At 40.6% G+C, this 19,500-nt stretch overlaps 1 long non-coding RNA gene across 2 annotated transcripts; it reads right to left on the bottom strand.

Moving 5' to 3' along the window:
* Positions 1 to 7,553: 7,553 nt before the first annotated feature.
* On the bottom strand, positions 7,554 to 16,910 carry LOC140700171 (uncharacterized). 2 transcript variants are annotated; one of them, XR_012078448.1, is made up of 5 exons: positions 16,787 to 16,910; positions 15,804 to 15,914; positions 11,865 to 11,974; positions 11,473 to 11,639; positions 7,554 to 8,321 (listed from the first exon to the last, which is right to left on the bottom strand). It is a non-coding gene; the product is annotated as an uncharacterized lncRNA (long non-coding RNA). The 2 variants fall into 2 exon arrangements; XR_012078450.1 differs by lacking the exon at positions 11,865 to 11,974.
* Between the last annotated feature and the right edge of the window lie 2,590 nt (positions 16,911 to 19,500).

The following is a 19,500-nucleotide window of genomic DNA, read 5'->3' as shown; positions in this document are numbered from 1 at the left end:
AAGCCTTGAAAAATGGATTTGCATAGGAGTAGAGCAGGGAGGATATTTCTGTGGCGGAAATGGGGTGAGCCCAGGACACCTGTCTGACATGAAGGGTGTGAACTGCGATTAGAAAGGAGAGACATGAGCTGGGTGGAGTGGGTCCAGATTGCAGAGGTCTGTAGAAGCCAGCCAGGCAGGCAAAAGAGTCGCTGTTAGCTTGGGAGGCCAGAGTAGGTTATAGCAGGTTCCGGACTAGCAATGTAATCATTCGCCCCAGACAGAGAGGAACGTTCCCCACTCCAGATGAATACCAGGAGCTCTGGTAGAAAACTCCTAGTTCAACAGGGCATACAACTCTGACCTAGGAGCAGGGGAAAGGTGATGGCAGAGGAAAGCAGAAGACTAACTCATTAGAAGGTGCTGGAAGATCCTTGTTTAAAAACGTCAGCTAAGTTCAGATTGTGTTTCAGATCTCTAGTGCACAAAAAAATAATCATCCTCCTTCAAGCAGTCATCTGTGTGAGGTTAGAGGTAGTAATAATTTGCAAAGCAGCTTTGGGGGCCCAGCCAAGTTCTGGCCTGGGAGGCAGGAGCCCTGTTTTTTAGCCTTAGTTCTGCCACCAAACTAACTTTATGACCTTGAGAAGTATACGTAAAACCTCTTCTCTGGATTTTAAGGTCACCACTTCTGCATCTCTAAAGGCCCTTCTTGTTATTTTATTTCTTAGATAAAATAGAAATCTGATTATTATGAGAAATAATTTAATTCTTAAAATTTGATTCAGAATATACCTCAGATATAAGAATGGAAGGTTTCTCAACTTTCTGCCTCTACTGAGAGCTGGAAGAATGGAGGGAGCGGGCAGAGCACAGTGACTATTTCTAGTGTTTCCCTCTTGCCCTGTTCCTTTAGGAGGTAGTGAAATATAATGGTTAAGACACAGGCTTTGGGATAGACTGACTTGGGTTCAAATTCAGCTCCATGACTCACTGGGGAATGTGACCTCTCTGAACCTCTGTGTCTTCATCTGTGGGATGAGGGTAATAAGAACTGCTCCACTGAGTTGCTGTGAGGGTTAAATGAGGGACACCCAAGGATACTGGGCATGTAGCAAGGCTCAGTGAATAAAGAGTAGCTGCTACAATTTGTAGAGTCGCTGAGTGAAAGTATAGTTGCACAGAGCTTCTATGTCTAGATTTCAACGATTTTCTTTCATCATTATTTCCTCGAGCTCCCAGCACCTTATGTGGCTTATAGACCACAAGCTCTGATGTGTTTAACTTGAAAAGGCAGCAGTGTTTCCATGGAAGTGTTTGGCTACACCCAGAGGAGGAGGTTAGTAAGTCATGGTGAAAATATATCTTCCAGGGCAGGATGGCACCAGTAGTTCTTCTTGGAGATTTTCATTCTTCTGCCCCATTTTCTAAGTCAGCACAATAAGCATTTAGAGAAAGTTGCCCTTCTTTCCTCCTGATTTCTTCTCCTCTATCCCATTTCCTCTTTATCTGCCCTAAAGTGTATTGCATGGTCAGGAATGTGGGTAGAGGAAAGAAAGAGCCAGAGATATTTCTTCCTCTCCCTGAGCTTGTGCAAAGATGCTTCTGAACGCTGGACTACATGGACCTTAAATTACAAGGTAGAACTTTGTAAGCCAGCCCTCTTGGTTTTCTGCATTTCAGTGTCCAAATAGAAAGCCCCTATTACTGTTGATTGCTTCTTCTCTCTTCCAGGCTGGCAAGACCCCCAGAGGCCAAGGCATGAGCCTGAGTGCCCCGCAAACAGGGTGTGTGTTAGAGGTGGGGACCTCCTTGATAGTTTGGTTCTGGAGAGCTAGGACCACCTCTCCCAGTCCCAGGAGCTCCCCAGCTCCAAACCCTATAGCTCCGTGCAGTAGGGGAATTCTTTCTTGGTACTACCAGCACTATGTGTGGCTTCTAGACCACAGGCTTTAACTGAGTCCCAGTTTTTATGGAAGGTAACCATGGTACCTACCTTTTAGAGGCAATGTAAATATTCAGTTGATTTTCGCCTCCACTCAGTCTTCCTCATCCCACCACGTGCCAGTAACATCCATCCAGTTGCTCAGAAGTCATCTTTGCCTCCTCTCTTTCTGTCACCCATCCTCCACACCCAATGCATTATATTAGCAAATCTTGTTGGCTTTACCTTCAAAATATATCCAACATCTCCAACTTCTTGTGACCTGCACCGTTATCCCATAGATCCAAGTCACCACTAACTTACACTTGGGTTATTGAAATAAGCTCATACTGTCCTCCCTACTTAAGCACTTGCTGCCCTGTGGTCTTTTTTCAACACAAAAGCTGGAGTGCTCCCTGAAAATATGTCAGATTATGTCACACCTCTTTTCAAAACCCTCCAATAACTTTCCCAGATAGTCAGAATAAAAGGCAGTTTTCACAGTGACCTCCATGGTCCCTGAGTCCTACCCCCCTGCTGCCTCTCTGATCTCATTCCCTCTTACTCGCCCCCTTGATTATTGACATCCAGCCACACTGGGCTCCTGTTGCTCATCAGTTTGCCAGGTATGTTCCTACCTTGGGACCTTTGTAATTTTGTCCCCTATGCCTAGTGAACTTTACCCCCCAGTTATCCACGCGGTGGTGTTCTTCACTTCCTCAATTCAAATGTCAACTCTGGGCGAGCTTTTCCTTGACCATCCTCTATTATAGCTGCTCAACCTGAGACACAGTCCTTCCTTCTTTCCCCACTTTATTTTTCTCTGACATACCGTTTATTTGCTTGTTTAATTGTTGTTGCTGGTCTCTTCTCTTTAGACTGTAAATTCCATGAGTTTAGCTCACTCTTGTATTCCCAATACCTAAAACAATGTCTGGCTCATAGCAGGAGCTCCATGAATATTGTGAATCTCACATTATTTAAAATTTCTCTGCGTAAGACCTTCTCTTTCATAAGAGAGCCGCAGTGTCTTATGAAAGGAAGGATAGTGGAGGGGAGGAACCCAGTGAGAAATGACTTCCTAGAACTTCAATATCAAGATGATGGGAATGATGACTGTGACACGATGATGATGGCAACAGTGATGGGGATGGGGATGACAAAGACAGGAGGATTGCTAACACTGTGAGGCTGCAGAGGAGCTGCAGTATCACAGTAAGCCGACATTTACTGCTCGCCCACTCCAGGTACTACACTTTACTTCCTTTCATGCTTAGTGAGCCTTTGATGTACGCACCACAGTGGTACTGATCCAGTTTACAGATGAGGGGGAACAATTTACACAAGGTGACACAGCTTAAGAATGGTGGGAGTCAGGCTGGAATCCAAGCAGTTGATCCTGGAGCCCATACCCTCAGCCAACACATGAATGTGTAGACCAATAAGAAGGCAAAGCCTAGTGTGATGAAGTAATTTATCCAAGGCTAGTCAGCCTTCTGATGAAATCCAGACTCTTAATAAGCACCATGAATCTCAAACTGGGAAGGGCAGGGTAGGGCTGTATCTCAACCTGACACTGGCAATTCACCTCCCAGCTGCTGCTCCTCACTGTGCTGCTGATGGACATATTTTTCACCCCTCAGGAGTGTATAGGAAAAGAAAATTATGAGAACCAGTGCCTTAGCATGACATTAAAAAATCCTTGATAATCTGGCCCCTGCTCCTCTCTCTCTAGTCTCATTTCTTCCTCAAATCCCTTCCTACCCTATGTCTAGCCAGACTGAGCTTTCCGGTAGTTGCCCTAATTTGCCATATTCTCTCCGGAACTCAGCCTTCTTGACCTTTTTCCTACCCTTCCCCTAACCGGGATAAGATGTCCCTCCCTGGTGCTCTCCCAGCTCCCAGATGGATGATAGCACTTACCATGATGTATTATAATTGCCTATTTACTTACTGTCTTTCACACTGAAGCTTTCAGGGCAGAGACTGTCATCTGTTCTTTTTCTTATCCCTAGTGCCCGGCAGTTTGCCTGGATTGTAGGAGGTGTTCAATCCATGATGGATAGGTCACTGGTTGGATACGATAGTTTGTGACTTAGAATGCTAGACTTCTGATTCTCAGCACCCCCCTTTCAGGGCACCCACTCTTTAGGGGGTGGGGGTGTTGAGAAAGTCTCAAAGTTTTCAAAGTTTAGAAGTGGGTACTATGTGCAAAAGCAGTGTTTTATGTTAGTTTGAGATAATTTGCTAATTTAACTAAAAAAAGAGAAGAGGAATGTGGACATGGTAGATTCCTTGGTGAATGGGATGGAGAGGTAACAGCAAAAACTCTACTCTTCAGAGACCATTTTCATCCTGCCCCTGCCTTGCTCAGGAATCTCCCCTACCTCCTTATTAGAGTCAAACCACAATGGCCAGGAGTGTGTTGAGGGTATGGGGGTATGAGAAATATGCCTCTCCACCCATCTAGGATTCTACTCAACTGGCTTATCCCTGACCTACAGCTACCTGCAAGCCTTCATTCTTTGTTCAAGCTCTTCTCCCTAGTCCTTTGGCCTGGAAGTCCCAACTGCCTCCTCCTCTAGAAAAATGTAGTCCGTGACCACCTGCCCCCACCCCATTTGTCCCTCCATCATTTCGTTGCTCAGAATGAGGAATAGCGGTAAGAATGATTCACTTTGAAGCTATCTGGTTGTGTCCCTCTGGAAAGTTATTTACTTTCTCTAGTTATAGAGTAGGATGAATATGTTACAGGATTCATTTGAAAAGATACATGTACCCCAATGTTTATAGCAGCACTATTTACAATAGCCAAGACATGGAAGCAACCTACATGTCCTTTGACAGATGAATGGACAGCAAGTTGTGGTATATTTATACAATGGAATACTACTCAGCCATAAAAAAGAATAAAATAATGCCATTTGCAGCAACATGGTTGGACCTGGAGATTGTCATTCTAAGTGAAGTAAGCCAGAAAGAGAAAGAAAAAGCATATGATATCAATTCTATGAGGAATCTAAAAAAAGACACAAATGAACTTATTTACCAAACAGACTCACAGATATAGAAAACAAACTTATGGTTACTAGGGGGAAAGGGGAGGGTAGAGGGATAAATTGGGAGTTCAGGATTTGCAGATACTAACTACATAAAATATATATAAAAAATAAAGTTCTACTGTCTAGCACAGGAAACTATATTCAATATCTTGTAATAGCCTGTAATGAAAAAGAATATGAAAGGAATACATATCTATGTATAACTGAAACACCTATGCTGTACACCAGGAAATTAACACAGCATTGTAAACTGACCATACTCCAATTTTTAGAAAAAAAATTTACTCTTACAAGGAAAAAAAAATCAAGGTTTGAAACCACATGTGTCAGACTCCAAACCCCTCTCATTTTCCACCAGTCCTCACTGCCTTTTGGATGATTAGCACCCAATCCCAAAATAAATATTTGACCCAATTTGTAATGCAGGGAAGCATGGAAAACTGGTCTTAAATGAGTAGTATGGAGAGGCCAGTCCCAAAGCAGTTGTCAAACAGAAGTAATATCAATAAATATTTGTCAAATCACTGAATGAATGTCAATGAAATGAAGTTAAGACAGGTGGATGTTTTGAGAAGAAATAGCATTTTCCATCCTTGAAAAAGGAGATTCTTTGCACTGTCAACAGATTTGCATGGGAATTTTTTTTTTTATAAAAATGACTACGCCTGTGTTATTTTCACAACAGCTGCCCTTGGTTTACAGGCTAAGCTGCCCAGGGGCTGGGATTATCTGTGCTACTGAGCGGGAGTAGCCTGTAGTGGAGCCAGATTTTGCTTTTGCTGAGTTTATGAAGGCAAGTTCTTTGTGAAGTTCAAAGCATCTCTCTATTTCTCTAAGGAGGAAGGGTTCCTCTCCTAAAAGGAACAGCCTCTGAAGGTTTCTGAAACCAGCGGGATTAAAGGACAGCCTGGACCTCTTCGTGTTTCTCATCCTGACATGTATTTGCATGTTTTCTCTAGAAATGTCTTACATCAGTTCATCCTGAAGCAGGCCCAGCGTGAGCCAAAGATTTATTCAAGAGGACGAGGGTAGAATTAATTCATGTGTCAGGTGCTGATCTAGGCATTTTATACTTAATTTCCCACTGAATCATCACAAACCTATTAGGTAAATATTATGAAGTCTGTTTAGGACAGAAAAATAAGACTCAGTGAGGACCAGTGACCTTGCCCAGATAACATAGCCTTCAAGTGGCAAAAATGGAATTGAAACCTACATGTGCCTGAGTCCAAAATCCACACTCTTTCTACTCTCGCCCCAGAGGCTTCCTGGACCTTCAATTGAACTCAATTTGGCATTGACAACTCTCTCAGTCTGCTCCCTACTTATCTGACTAGCTTCATTCTCCACAATTTGCTACCTCAGCAGTGCCCAGGGAGTTTTTAAGAAACACGTGAACACTGACCCCATATCAAAACTGCTAATGGCTGGCACCTTGATCTTGGACTTCCCAGCCTCCAGAACTGTGAGGAACTTCTGTTTATGAGACACTCAGATTATGGTATTCTGTTATAGCACCCTGAATGGACTAAGGCACTCTTCATAGTCTTCCTCAATTTTCACAAAGAGAAACTACTTATTATTTGAAGGCAGATTTACTCCAAATGTGCAGATATACATTAAGATGTGGTTACTAGGCAGAGGATTTGATTTTTTTCCAAGTCCAGGGCACAAAAAGCTACTCCTTTCCTACTGCATCAACTTGCTCCCAAAGAACAGCCTTTCAGCCTGCAAGATTCAAGATTTCAGGTCAAATAGCCAGATTCAGAAACTCTAACTTTTGCTCAAAAATACTTGAGTGTTGGTATATTAAGCATGACATTTTCAAGGGGCTACTGTAGATATGTGAATTATCCAATGAAGTTTGTCACTGTAAAGTAAGAGTTGGGATTGGCATGGTTTAGGATTTGGCATGACATATTGGATATATGATAGAGTTAAAATCTTTGGGCAGTGCATTTTGAATTATCACAGTAGAAGAGAAAAATACTGACCTTGTTGAAGAGTAGTAAGAATTTTTTTTTAATGTTTACATTTCTTATTTTCTTAAAAAAAAAAGTGCTAATGGTAGGGCCCAGGCATGAGTACTTCTTTAAATCTCCCCAGGCAACAGATATGTCCACCTCTGGTTAAGAATCACTACAATTGATGGACCCTTTATTCCAGACAATCCTCCCATTAATGCCTTATATTTCCCCTTTTCCTCACCGTTTCTCATAATTCCCTAAACTGAGCAATCCCAGTTACCCTTCAACAACCCCCTACCTCACTTCTCTGTCAATCACAGTTCTGTCCATCACTTTTACAAATCAACAAAGAAGAAAAACTTTAGTAAGTGTTAAATGTTTGGAAAAAATGGCCAGTTTCGAAGCTCAGCTCACCCACACACTATGACGAGTTACAAATCAATTAAATCATTGAATACAAAAGTTTCAACCTTAGGCAAATAGAAAATAAAGAGAATCATATCTTTAAATGTGGGTGGGGAAATGGAATTTAAACAAGGAAGAAAAAGCTTTTATTAAAAGGAAAGTAGATCAGATTTAATTACATTAAAATGTAAAACTACTATATTAAAAATCAGGAAAAAATACAAGAAAAATGTTTGTTATAAATATAGCAAGCAAATGTTAGTATATTATTATCTAAAAAGGCCATACAAATAGGGTGCTCTGAAGACTGGAACTCTATCTTGTTTGCTGTTGTATTTCCAAAGTCTGCAGATACTTGGACTATAATAACAGATGAGTAAATATTTGTTGAATGAAGAGATTTTCTAAAGACCTTAAAGCCCCAGGAGATAAGTGAGAAAAAGATACGAAAATAATTCACAGAAGAGGAAATACAATTATTCAACACATAGAAGCATATTGCTAACCTTACTTGTGATATAAGAAAAGGAAATATTTAAAATACCAATGGTTAATTTTTTTTTTGCCTATGAAATTAGCTGAGTTTTGTTTTTCTTTTTAAACAGCTATGAAATGTAATGCCAAGGAAGGTAGGATGAAACAGCTCCTTCATGATGTCATTGATTCGGCCACTTTGCAGACTAGTAGAAATGAGAACCGGGTCCTGATGGCTCTGAGATAGTCACTGTAATGGGAATTACTGGTTCTATCTGACCAGCAACTCTCTGTGCCCGACTCTGGGAGACCCCATGATGCTCAGGCAGTGCGCATACATTCTGAACCAAGGGGAAAGGACAAGATTAAAGGCTGGTCAACCCTTCATTGGAATTTTCAAACCAGCACTGGTTGGAGGTGAGCCCTTCTTTTTCTCTGGTTGTGATTCAGGAGGATGTGACTCTGGAAACTGCCAATAGTCATGTCTCTTGAAACATACAGACAGTATATCTGTAGTGGAAAAAAAATAGGTTGGTTTACAGGGAGAATCCTGTTGGCATTAGATTCCCTGTTTCCCACCATTTCCGAGGTCATTTTCTTCCTTTTTTAAAATTGAAGTATAGTTAATTTAAAATGTTGTGTTAGTTTCAAGTGTACAGCAGAGTGATTCAGTTTTATATGTATACATTTTTCAGATTCTTTTCCATTAAAGATTATTACAAGATACTGAATACAGTTCCCTGTGCTATACAGTAGGTCCTTGCTGTTTATCTATTTTATATATAGTAGTGTGTATCTGTTAATCCCAAACTCCTAATTTATTCCTCCCCACCCCCTTTTCCCTTTGGTGACCATAAGTTTGTTTTCTATGTCTGTGAGTCTCTTTCTATTTTGTAAATCTGTTAATTTGTATCATTTTTTTTTTAGATTCCACACATAAGTTGTATCATGTGATATTTGTCTTTCTCTGTCTGACTTACTTCACTTAGCATGATAATCTCTAGGTCCATCCATGTTGCTGCAAATGACATTGTTTCATTCTTTTTATGGCTGAGTAGTATTCCATTGTATATAAATATACCACAACTTCTTTGTCCATTTATCTGTCAATGGACACTTAACTTGCTTCCATGTCTTGGCTACTGTAAACAATGCTGCTATGAACATTGGGGTGCATGTATCTTTTCAAGTTGGAGTTTTCATCTTTTCTGGATGTATGCCCAGGAGTGGGATTGCTGGATCATATGGCAACTCTAATTTTAGTCTTTTAAGGAATCTTCATACGGTTCTCCATGGAGGCTGCACCAATTTACATTCCCACCAGCAGTGTAAAAGGGTTTCCTTTTCTCCACACCCTCTCCAGCAATTATCTTTTGTGGACTTTTTAATGACGGCCATTCTAGCTGGTGTGAGGTGATATCTGAGGTCATTTTCTGTGTCCCTTCTCCCCTACATGTTGATAATGTGAGTATCACCCACCTCCCTTAGTGTATACCTGAGTGGGCTCCTTCTGGCTTGCAAGAGCATATTGTTAAATTTTTAGGAATTTTGTGAACTGATTGTTAAACAGAATTTGAAATCAGCCCTGTTAGAACTATTTACTCTACAGCCACAGGGGATTTTCTAGCCCATGGAAATCTGCAAACACTGCAAATCAAGGCTTTCTTTTCTTTTCTTTTCTTTTTTCTGGAGAGCCAGTTTTTAAACATTTACCAGCACACCACTTTCTGTATACTACCTGGGCTGGATTTCTCTAGCGATCCAGAGAACTTCGGGCAGTGCGGCCAGAGATACTGACAGCACTCAAATCCCACTTGAAACTTTTATTATCCCCACTTTACGAATGAAGAAACTTCCCCAGGTGGTCCCCAAGGGAGGCAAAACCCTAAGGGGGAGTTTTATTTTTAGCTGGGTTTTAGGCTCTGCACCTCAAAGCAGAGCTCTAACGTATGAAACTGTTCCTCCAGGTCATTGCTAGACACCTAAAGGGGCAGACTTCTACCCAGACCTGAGTATTGGGTCAGCCACTTGCAAGGAAGGATGTAGTACACATGCATCAGTGCTGGGTGAGATGGAACCACAGAGAAGAGATCTCAAGAGAAAGTACATTTGACTCTGAGCCTATAAAGGAGCCCCGGCAAAGTCAGGGCGGGCCCCAGGCCTGCCTGCCACATGGGAGTTTTGAGAACAAAGGGAATGTCCAAGTGTCCTCTGGGAGTTCATGCTCTGAGCCACCTTATCTCTCAGACTGCTTTCAACAGATTGCCAGAAAAAAGAAACTACCATCTCCAGACTTCCTTCTGCCTAGTGATTCTGCCAGCTGGCAAAGATGACCCAGTGAGTGCCTGGGCATCTGGTTAATCACATCCCTCTTCTTCCTCCTCCTCTTGGAAAAGAGGCAAAAAGAGGACTATAAGGGAAGAATCCGGAGATAGGGACCCCGCCTCTAGACGCCTTCAGAATTCTCTTGACAAGTAGGAGCATTAAAACTATTCATACCTTCTACAGCAGTGATTTCACTTCTAGGAATCATTTCTAAAGAAACAATACAAAATAAAGGAAAAGGTTTATGCACAGACTTGTCTATTATTGAGTCATTTTGAATTGGAAAAAAACCTGGGATCCACACAAATGTCTAACAATAGAAGAATGATTAAATAAATTATAATACATCAATTCAATTTAATGTATCACAATCATTAAAAATGTTTTGAAGAGAGTATAATAAGATGGTAAAAATTCTTATGTTAACTACATAAAAATTAGGATTTAAATTTTATATTCAGGATGACTGGCAATACAAAAAGAAAAAACGGCAAAGTAAGATATACATTAACTGAAAACTGGAAAGGTATACTCCAAAATGTTAACTGTGGTTTTCTCCTTTACATGGTGGAAACATTGATGGTTTCAGTTCTGTTTTTCTCTGTATTTTTCAAATTCCATTCAATAAATGTACATAAAAATGGATACCATATACTGAGTATCACTTAGTATTTATCTTGTGCCAGGCCCTACACTAAGTACTTTTCATAGATTATTTTATTTAAATCTCCCAGCAAGCCCAAGAGGTGGGTACTTTTAGTGTCTCCAGTTTACAAATGAAGAAACTGAGGCTCAGAGAACTTAAGTAACTCACCCAGAGTCACACAGCTGATAGCCAGGATTTAGAGCCTGGCCTGGTCGCTTTCAGAACCAAAGCCCACTGGGCACTTGCCCCCCTCCCCAATAAGAAAAGAAAATAGAGAAATAATTTACATTTAACTATAAAAATAAAATAAGCTTCTTTTAAAAGGAGGCCCACCCTTGAAAGCTAGTTCAGAGCTTACCTCTTTTGTGAGAACTTCTGCTTTTGCCCCTAACTCTTGCACTGATGTTTTCTCCCCTCTTTGACTCACGTTATTGGCTATCTTTTCTTCTTCTCATTCTTATTCTTTCCTTCTTTTCTTCCTCTCCTTCCTTTTGCATCCTAGATATCAGCTGCAATCTCTCTGCACCATAGGATAAAATGAGCAAGAAACTCCCAAATTCATGTCCTAAGGGAAGTGTAAAAGCTTTATCCAAGATATCTGCAAATTCTCTGCGAGCCTACTTTCTTAAGGCTGTTTCTGCCTCCAACTCCTGACTCCCCTGAACTAGTTCATTCAGGAAATGGTCTCACCTTTCTGTCCCTGACCCAGATGGAAACTCAGCTCCTTCCTCGGTTTCTACAGAAAACTCACTCTACAAGGTGATCTGAACATGCAGACTTTATCAGACGTATTGGAGGGCAGGGAGAAGTTTACACTGCTGAAACTCAAACAACTGCAACGAGCATGTTAAACATCCCTGTGAAAACAAAACAAAACAGAACTAAGCAAAGCCCTTTGGCTATCTGTCCCTGGAGATACATTATTTATTGGCTGCTTTGCTCTATGAGTACCTCACAGGACCCTCTCTCCCTCTCTCCCTCCCTTCCCCACCCTCACCCCTGACGAAGCTCCAAACTGTTCTCTCCAGTACACTCAGCTCCTCAGCTCACTCAAGCCCCAACTTCCAGATGCAGCTCCTGACCTTCCAGGTGCCCAGCTGAACAAAAGGACCTTTCATCGAAGCCATTCCACTCTTCTTACAGGGCAGTTGTATTGGTGGATAGCAAACCCTTTAACGCTTCTTCTGCTCCTCTTAAATATATAAATATAATTGAGAACCTGTTTGGTGCCAGATGCTGGAGGTAGACAATATCAGAAAAATACACAAGCCACAATTCTTAAGAATTTAATCATTAAGTTCCTTAAAACTCACGGCTTATTGAACAGATAATCCCCATGCCAGGTTATTGGTGCTATAAAAAGGTGGGGGCGAAGTGCCATGGGACTCAAGGAGATGGAGCAGCCTGGAGATTGGGGCCCCTTAGAGAGTCAAGGGCCAGACACACAGGAGTCCTGAGTTCCGGGCTCCTTTCATGGCTTCAGCTGGTGTTCCTTATATTTCCCTTCTAAAAGCTTCTCTTTGGCTGTGGCTTCCAAGGTTCTTCCCATTGCATTACACAATATTCAGCATTTGTGACTGACACTAACCCCAATAACCCGAACGTGACAATAACCCCAATTTGAAATGTGTGAAACAATAGTTTCGCACTGCACCACTCTGCAGGGTAATGTGAGCATCTGCAAGACTATTCGGTAGATTGAGCAACAGAGGATATTGAGGGCTCTCCAAAGAAACTCAACATGTGCTAAGATACTCAAAAAAAAGTCCATTTTCAACCTAAGTTTCCTGTTTTTTCCCCCCGTTTCAAAACCAAGTGCAAACCAGAGCTCTTTTGTCAGATTCTTTAAAAATAAATGAGGGTGAGGGAGGGCTGGTGATCTCTGTTTTCACAAAGGATGTTTCCTATCTTGACATTGATTTCAACAGTTCCTTTACAAAATACTGTGACTGTGCTTTATTTAGTCTTAGCTTGAATTTTGAGCATGGAACCATTGCTTGTTAAGACACTCACACTGCTTGTCATAGAAGTTCTAATATTTGTGGAACACGTTACATGCTAGTTATTGTGCTAAATATAACAAAATATTAAATTTAATACCCCAAATGAGCCTGTGAAGTAAAGGATATATCAGATATATATACAAAAAAAGAAGATTAAAGCTCTGAGAATTTGCCCAAGATCACACAGCTAATAAGTAGAAGAGTTGGAGTTTGAAGCCAGGTTCATTTGAGTCTCAACCATGGTATCTCTCAAATGCAATAATCTATAGAAATAAAAATCATATTAGATTTGAAGTCATTTCCTAGTAATCTGAGATTAGAAACCAAATATTTTACCTCTTAAAGATATAATCAGGATTTGCCTTCAGCATCATAATATACTATTAGGTTTAAAGTTGAAATTATAATTATTATTGTGCTCTGGATTGAAATTTTTAAATTAGCTTTATTATAAACAAGATATATAGTCACTAAAAATTTTAAACATTATGAAATAAAAAGAAAAATATAAATGCCATTGGCTGACAAAAATTTGAATAGGCACTGTACCAAAAGAGATTTACAGATGGCAAATAAGTATATGAAAAATGTACATCATTAATCATTAAAGAAATGAAATTTTAAACCACACATTAGAAGACCTAAAGTGAAAAGTCTGTTCATGCCAGATACTGGCAAAGATACAGAGAAACTGGAACATTCACATAGTGCTGTTGAGGTGTAGAATGGTGCAACCACTTTGAAAACCAATTTTGCAGTTTCTTAAAAAGTTAACCATACCAATTATACCTAAGTAAAACTGTTACACAGCTACACACACACACACACACACACACACACACACAGTCAACAGGCCGCAAACCCTCTCTTAAAGTTATCATCTTTCTAGGCATTTGCACAACAGGGATCATGTTGTACACTATTTTACGACGCATTTTTCACTTGGAAATTTTTCCATGTGGGTATACACAAATCTACCTCATTCCTTTAAGTGGCTTACTGGTAACCCAGTATGTGAAAGTTTTGTGATATTTAACATGTCCTCCATTTTTGAACATTTAAGTGACTTCCAGTTTTTGCTGGAGGATTTTTTTTTCCAACCACCACAGTTATTTCCAGCCTTGTGGGCACCTGACTAAGAAGCTTCCTTCTCAGGAGAGCAGTCCCTTGCCGGTGGTTTCTCCTGTTCTTTGTCCACACGCCCCAGCCAGCAACCCAGCCATTCTGGCCTACTTCCTCCACCTGGTGGGAAGTGTGGGAAACTGCCAAGCTTTATTATTTTTCTGAAGAGAGTGGGTCTTCTTGACTCCTGTTCACCAGTCTCAAATCCGTCTTGTCCCTGGGTGTCAGAGTGATCTTTCTCAATACAAATCTGACCCACTCACTCTCTGATGAAAACTCATCACCTAAAATAAGCCCCTTATCAGAGCATTCAAAGTATTCACACTCTGGCCCTTGCCCAGCTCTCCAACCCCAATTCTGGTAATTCCACTCCTGCCACTCTACTCCAGAAGTTTAATTGTAGTTCTCTAAACACCCAGTGCTGCTTCATGCATCCATATCTTTGTATATTCTATTTGCCCTCTCTGGAGTGTCACTCTCCCTGTCCTATTCCATGTTTGCCTTGTAAACTCCTACTCAGCCTTCACAACCCTACAGAAGAGTCCCCTCCTCTCTGCAACGGTGTTTGGTTTGCAGTTTACAGTCTCGTCCCTTTGGAGGCCACAGGGGAACCATTCCGGCAAATGGAGAGTTTCCAGACTCTTTTTCTACTTTCTCAGGTGAGAAATTAAGGAGCCATCGTGACTCTCCTTTTGCCTCACTTGGGATCCAAAGGAAGAGAATTCATCCTTTTACTCATTCACTCAGCAAATATTTATTTGTTGCATTGTTTCAGGCACCAATTTAGGCACTTAGGAGCTTAACAATAATAAGGAAAAAAGATACTAATTAATGTAAGTAAGTACAGTTTGTAGCATGCTAGGAGATGTCAGGGAAAAAAGAAAATGCTGAGAAGTTCAGAGGATTCTATCTATAAAGATATGCATGTCAAAATACGCATACAAACCGAATACTGCTAGACTTCCTGCTGTGGGAGATGATTTCCCCACTGTTTAAGCCAGTTTGAATTGAATTTCTGTTCCTCAAAGCTGAAAGCATCCGAACTAAACTGGGGCAGCCGCCTTGGCATGCCTTCCTTAAGAGCAATGGTTGACATCCACTAGTTCCATTTGTTCTTTGGCAAGGAAAAATGAATCACCAGGAGATGCTGTCATCTCAGATTCCATTGGAGGATTTTCCTGTGGGCCTTTGATGACACTATATTCTCACTCACGTACTATTCAATTGTTTTGGTCCTGGGTAAGCTCCTTTTTACTGTCAGACATGGAATTAAGAAAGCTGCACCTCAAAGTGAACCCCCGGGTCAGAATTCCAAAGAAGTACAGCCAACTACTATCCATAGTTGGAACCTGTGCAAGGAACAAGGCTACCAGCACAACCCCAGGACAACCATCTCCAGCCTCCCAACTACCACAGCCTCCCAGAGTTAATTTCAATCTCCCACCTCTTTTCTCTTAGTCAGTACACTCCAGCCACACTTGCTTCCTGGCTATCTTTTCAGTATGCCAATGTGCTCCCATGCCAGACCCTTTGCATTTTTTTTTCCCTAACATCTTTTCTTTTTCCTTCATTTTGCATAGGATTGAAAAAAAGTAGATTGATGAGTCTTAAATAAAGAGAAATCAGCTAAATAATGTGGAACGTAGCCTTTGGACTTGCTTCTTAAGTCTGTACACATTCCTATTTCTCACCTCTGCCTTTTGTCTTGCTGTCCTCTTACTTAGAACACTGACTCCCTTTCCCCTTCTGGCTAACTCACTAACCCATTCCTCAAGACAGCCTTAGGGTAGCTTGTTCATTCATTCATTCACAAAATATTTATGCAGAATGGAATAATGCACCAGACACTATCCCAGGCGCTGAAGAGACAGTTATGAAGACTGGTGCAGCCCCTACCTTCATGCGGTCCAGTGGAAGGAACAGATTTAACAGGATATTTAATGGACAGCGATGGTTTCAGTTTCATCTGCAGCCCCAAGAAAGTGGCTGACAACTACTCCCAGGTTCCTAAGAGAGATGTCAGACTACTTAGATAGGAATTACAAATGAGGTGGTCAAAAACAAGTTTTGTGATTCATGGCTCCTCATTCACTCAAAGGGAGAAGAAGTTAGAGAGTCCAGGAGAGATGCAGCACATACATAGTTTGGGAAGTCATGGAAGGGGACAAGGGTACCCATGGAGGAGATGTGGGTAGATTGAGAACAAGAGGGACAAGTCATTTAGAGGGCTTGTCAGGGGAAGAAGAACCTGCAAAGACTGAGAAGGAATAGCAAGAAGTAGGAGAGTCTGATGTACAGACACAAAGCAACCAATGCTCGCTCCGAAGACAGAGTGTTTAAATCGTGACATCCACTCCCCTCCTCCATCACGTTCAGTCCTCTTTGTGGGCATTATTTTTTCCATAGCACTTACTGCTACCTAAAATCATCCTATGTATTTGTGAATTATTATCTGTCTTCCTTCCTAAATTGTAAGCTCTCAGAAGCCTGGGGCCCTTCCTTGACTATCTTGTATCTCTAATGCCTACAACAGAGCTTGACCCAGGGTAACTGCTCAATAAAAGCATGCTATATATTGATCACATATTTGTTCTATATGTCATGTATGTTAGTAATAAAAATTACATATACCAAATAAAAGTATATAATTTAGTTATCCTAATATATATGATATATTTTCATTATATATCATATAATCAATGAAAATGTTATCTATTTACTTTATATATTATATATAGAATAAATTAAGTTATATATAATTATATTATTATATGATATTATTATATACATATGTTATATAATTGCACATACATATGTATATATACACACACACTAAATGAATATAAAACCAAATATTCCAAATCTAAATGACAGCTTACTTCTTTCCCTCATAAAGTCCAAATGGGTTTTCCTGACCGACAGGCATCCAGGGACCCAGGTTCCTTCCATCCTCTGACTTCTGTCTTCTAGGGCTTCCACATTATCTGGCACACAATCCCTGGATGGGGAGAATGGTGTTTAAGGGCCAGCCTGGAAAGTGGCACCCATCTGTCTCCTCCCACTCCATTGGCCAGACCTCAGTCACATGTTAACACCTAATCTCTGGGAGGCAGTGCACCAGAAGGAAAAGGAAACACAGATATATGAGTGGCTAGCCAGTCTCAGAGCATATTCATATATACCTACATTCCATTTTGTTTTTGTGAGATTTCCACGTAGTTGGGTATTATTCTTCCCATTTTGTAGATAGAACTGTTCAGACTCTGTAAGTTTAAGCCACTTGTCTAAAATTATATAGCTAATAGATGGTAAGGCTGCAATTCAAATCTAGATTTATTTTTTATAAACCTACCCTCTTTTATGCTAATTTAATTTATAGTAATTTCTTCCCCCACCCCAAGCTACTATCCCCAAAAGAAAAGGCTTACATTGTTGTGTCTTTATAAGTCATTTTAATTGTTTAAAACACTGCTTAATCAAACACCGATTTTCACAAAATTCTGGGTAGTCCTAACTGATCTTTAATCATTCTTGGTTTGCCTGGGGTTTATTTCAGCTTATCCTAGCTCCAGAAGATCTATCTACATTTGCCTCAAGAACCTCTGTGGTCAGCTCCCACATAGTTTTGATCTTACTTAAAGGGACAGTGAGCTCTGTTTCCAATTTAAACAGAGATGAGGGAATATATCTCCTTCCTAATTTTCACAATTAGCTCTCTGATCCCTCTAACTACTTTGTATATTTCTTAGTTTTCAACCAAATCAAAAAGAAAAGGAGAAAAAAGAAATTATATTTAAAATTGTCTGAGTTAATTTTCTCTTGCCTTTCCTTCCCCTGCTCTGCTCTGGGTCCTTGGGGGTTGATCCCTGGAGATTACATTTCCCATTCCCCCCTTGCCAACTGGCTTCAGGGTTCAGCTAATGGGTGGCTCTGGAGGCACATAGAAGGATGGAAAGAGGGGAGGAGCCCCCACTCCTGTCCCTCCTTCTCCTCCCCACACCCACCCTACCACCTTTAGAAAACCTTCAGTAGGGGCTTATCTTCTCTATCGTTCTACCTCATCATCAGTCCCTCCTTCTGTGGGCTCACCTCCCACTGGGCAGTCCTGATGCCTGAGCTCTGCTTTTGTCCTTTTATTCCTTTAGCTCTAGGGATGGAAGTAGTTTTTCACTGATTCTATTATCTGGATCGTTTCACCAGCCCGTAATAGGACTTTCAGCTCTTCCTTCCTGTATATAATTTCTTCTCCCAATTGAATTCTGTCTATTGAACTATGTGGAACAGACTCTTGCTTTCCCAAATGGCTCCTGAGTGACTGGCCTAATGGGTATTCTCACTGATATGTCAATACTGGGTGGTATGTTAGGCTCATTTATTAGCTAAGTTAAATGGCTTCTGGACCACCAACGTATTGTTTTCAAATTTGTCTTCAGCAGAATTTTAAATTATCACATGGACCTTTATTTAAGTGGCTCAGGAAACTGTTGCCCAGTTGAAACTGTAAATATTGGATTCATAAATAACAAGAGTATAATAATATTATCTATAGTTTATTGATCCATACAATGTACCTGGTGCTCTGCTCAACTCCTTACATACATTCTCTCTTCTAATTCTCCAACAAACTGTGGGCTTCTTGTTCCAGTCAACATTCTCAGTGGCAAATTATAGACACCTACTCTGAGCAGACATATCAGGATGCTCTTGGGTGGTTCATGGAATTGAGAGGAAGGCTGAAGAACCAGGCTGTGGAAAGAACTAAAGGAAGTCGGGCAGAGCTAAGACCATGTCACATGAATGATCTGCTACGGACACTATTCATTGGATCCACCACTGCAGGCTCTGAAGCATCCCTACCTGTCTGTGGTGGGCAGCATCCACTAGGACCTGTTTAGGTCCCATGCCCATGGTCCAGCTGGCAGGGTGTGGGAAGAAAGAAAGTCTTTCCCCCTTTCAGTTTCAATAGTAAAATATTAATGGAATTACCATATCACTTCCCACCTTTGGCTTCCGTAGTAAATAGTAATAATGGGATTACCATTTGGGAAGCTGGACCAAAACGACAAATGGCCCCCCAACATCATTATCCCCATTTTACACCTATGAAGAGAAGAGAAGGACATATGTATAATGCATGGTATACATGAGCCCTCTGACATGTGTGAATCTGAAGCACTACCTCTTTCTACCAGAATACATTTGTTCTTTATATACAGTTCATTTATGCCTGAACTGATTTGCTTTTTGAAAACTTTGATCTTCATATGCTTGTAAATTTTTTAAAATTTACAAATATAATCACAATAGCCTTCTTTTAAATAAAGAGTTCAGTTTGAGCATTAAAATTCATTTGTCCACAATTATGTTGTATCCTGATTTTCAGGATTTGCTGACTATATACATAGAGGTGTACCCATAACATGAACAATGTCATGGCCAGGAATCCCTATCAGGGAATTGGCCAAAAATGCTTTGTTTTTGCTCTTTACTCCAGATTTTCTTGCAACAGAAGTTACTTCTTTTTTTTTTTTTTCTGACTGCTTCACATATACATATGAGAGAAGCATAAACAGTTCTGTATTTTAGGAGACTT

This window comes from Vicugna pacos, chromosome 12 (genome assembly GCF_048564905.1).
Source record: "Vicugna pacos chromosome 12, VicPac4, whole genome shotgun sequence".
Taxonomy (NCBI): Eukaryota; Metazoa; Chordata; class Mammalia; order Artiodactyla; family Camelidae; genus Vicugna; species Vicugna pacos.
The sequence above is the reverse complement of the archived record's forward strand: the minus strand, read 5'-3'. Positions and strand labels throughout refer to the sequence as shown.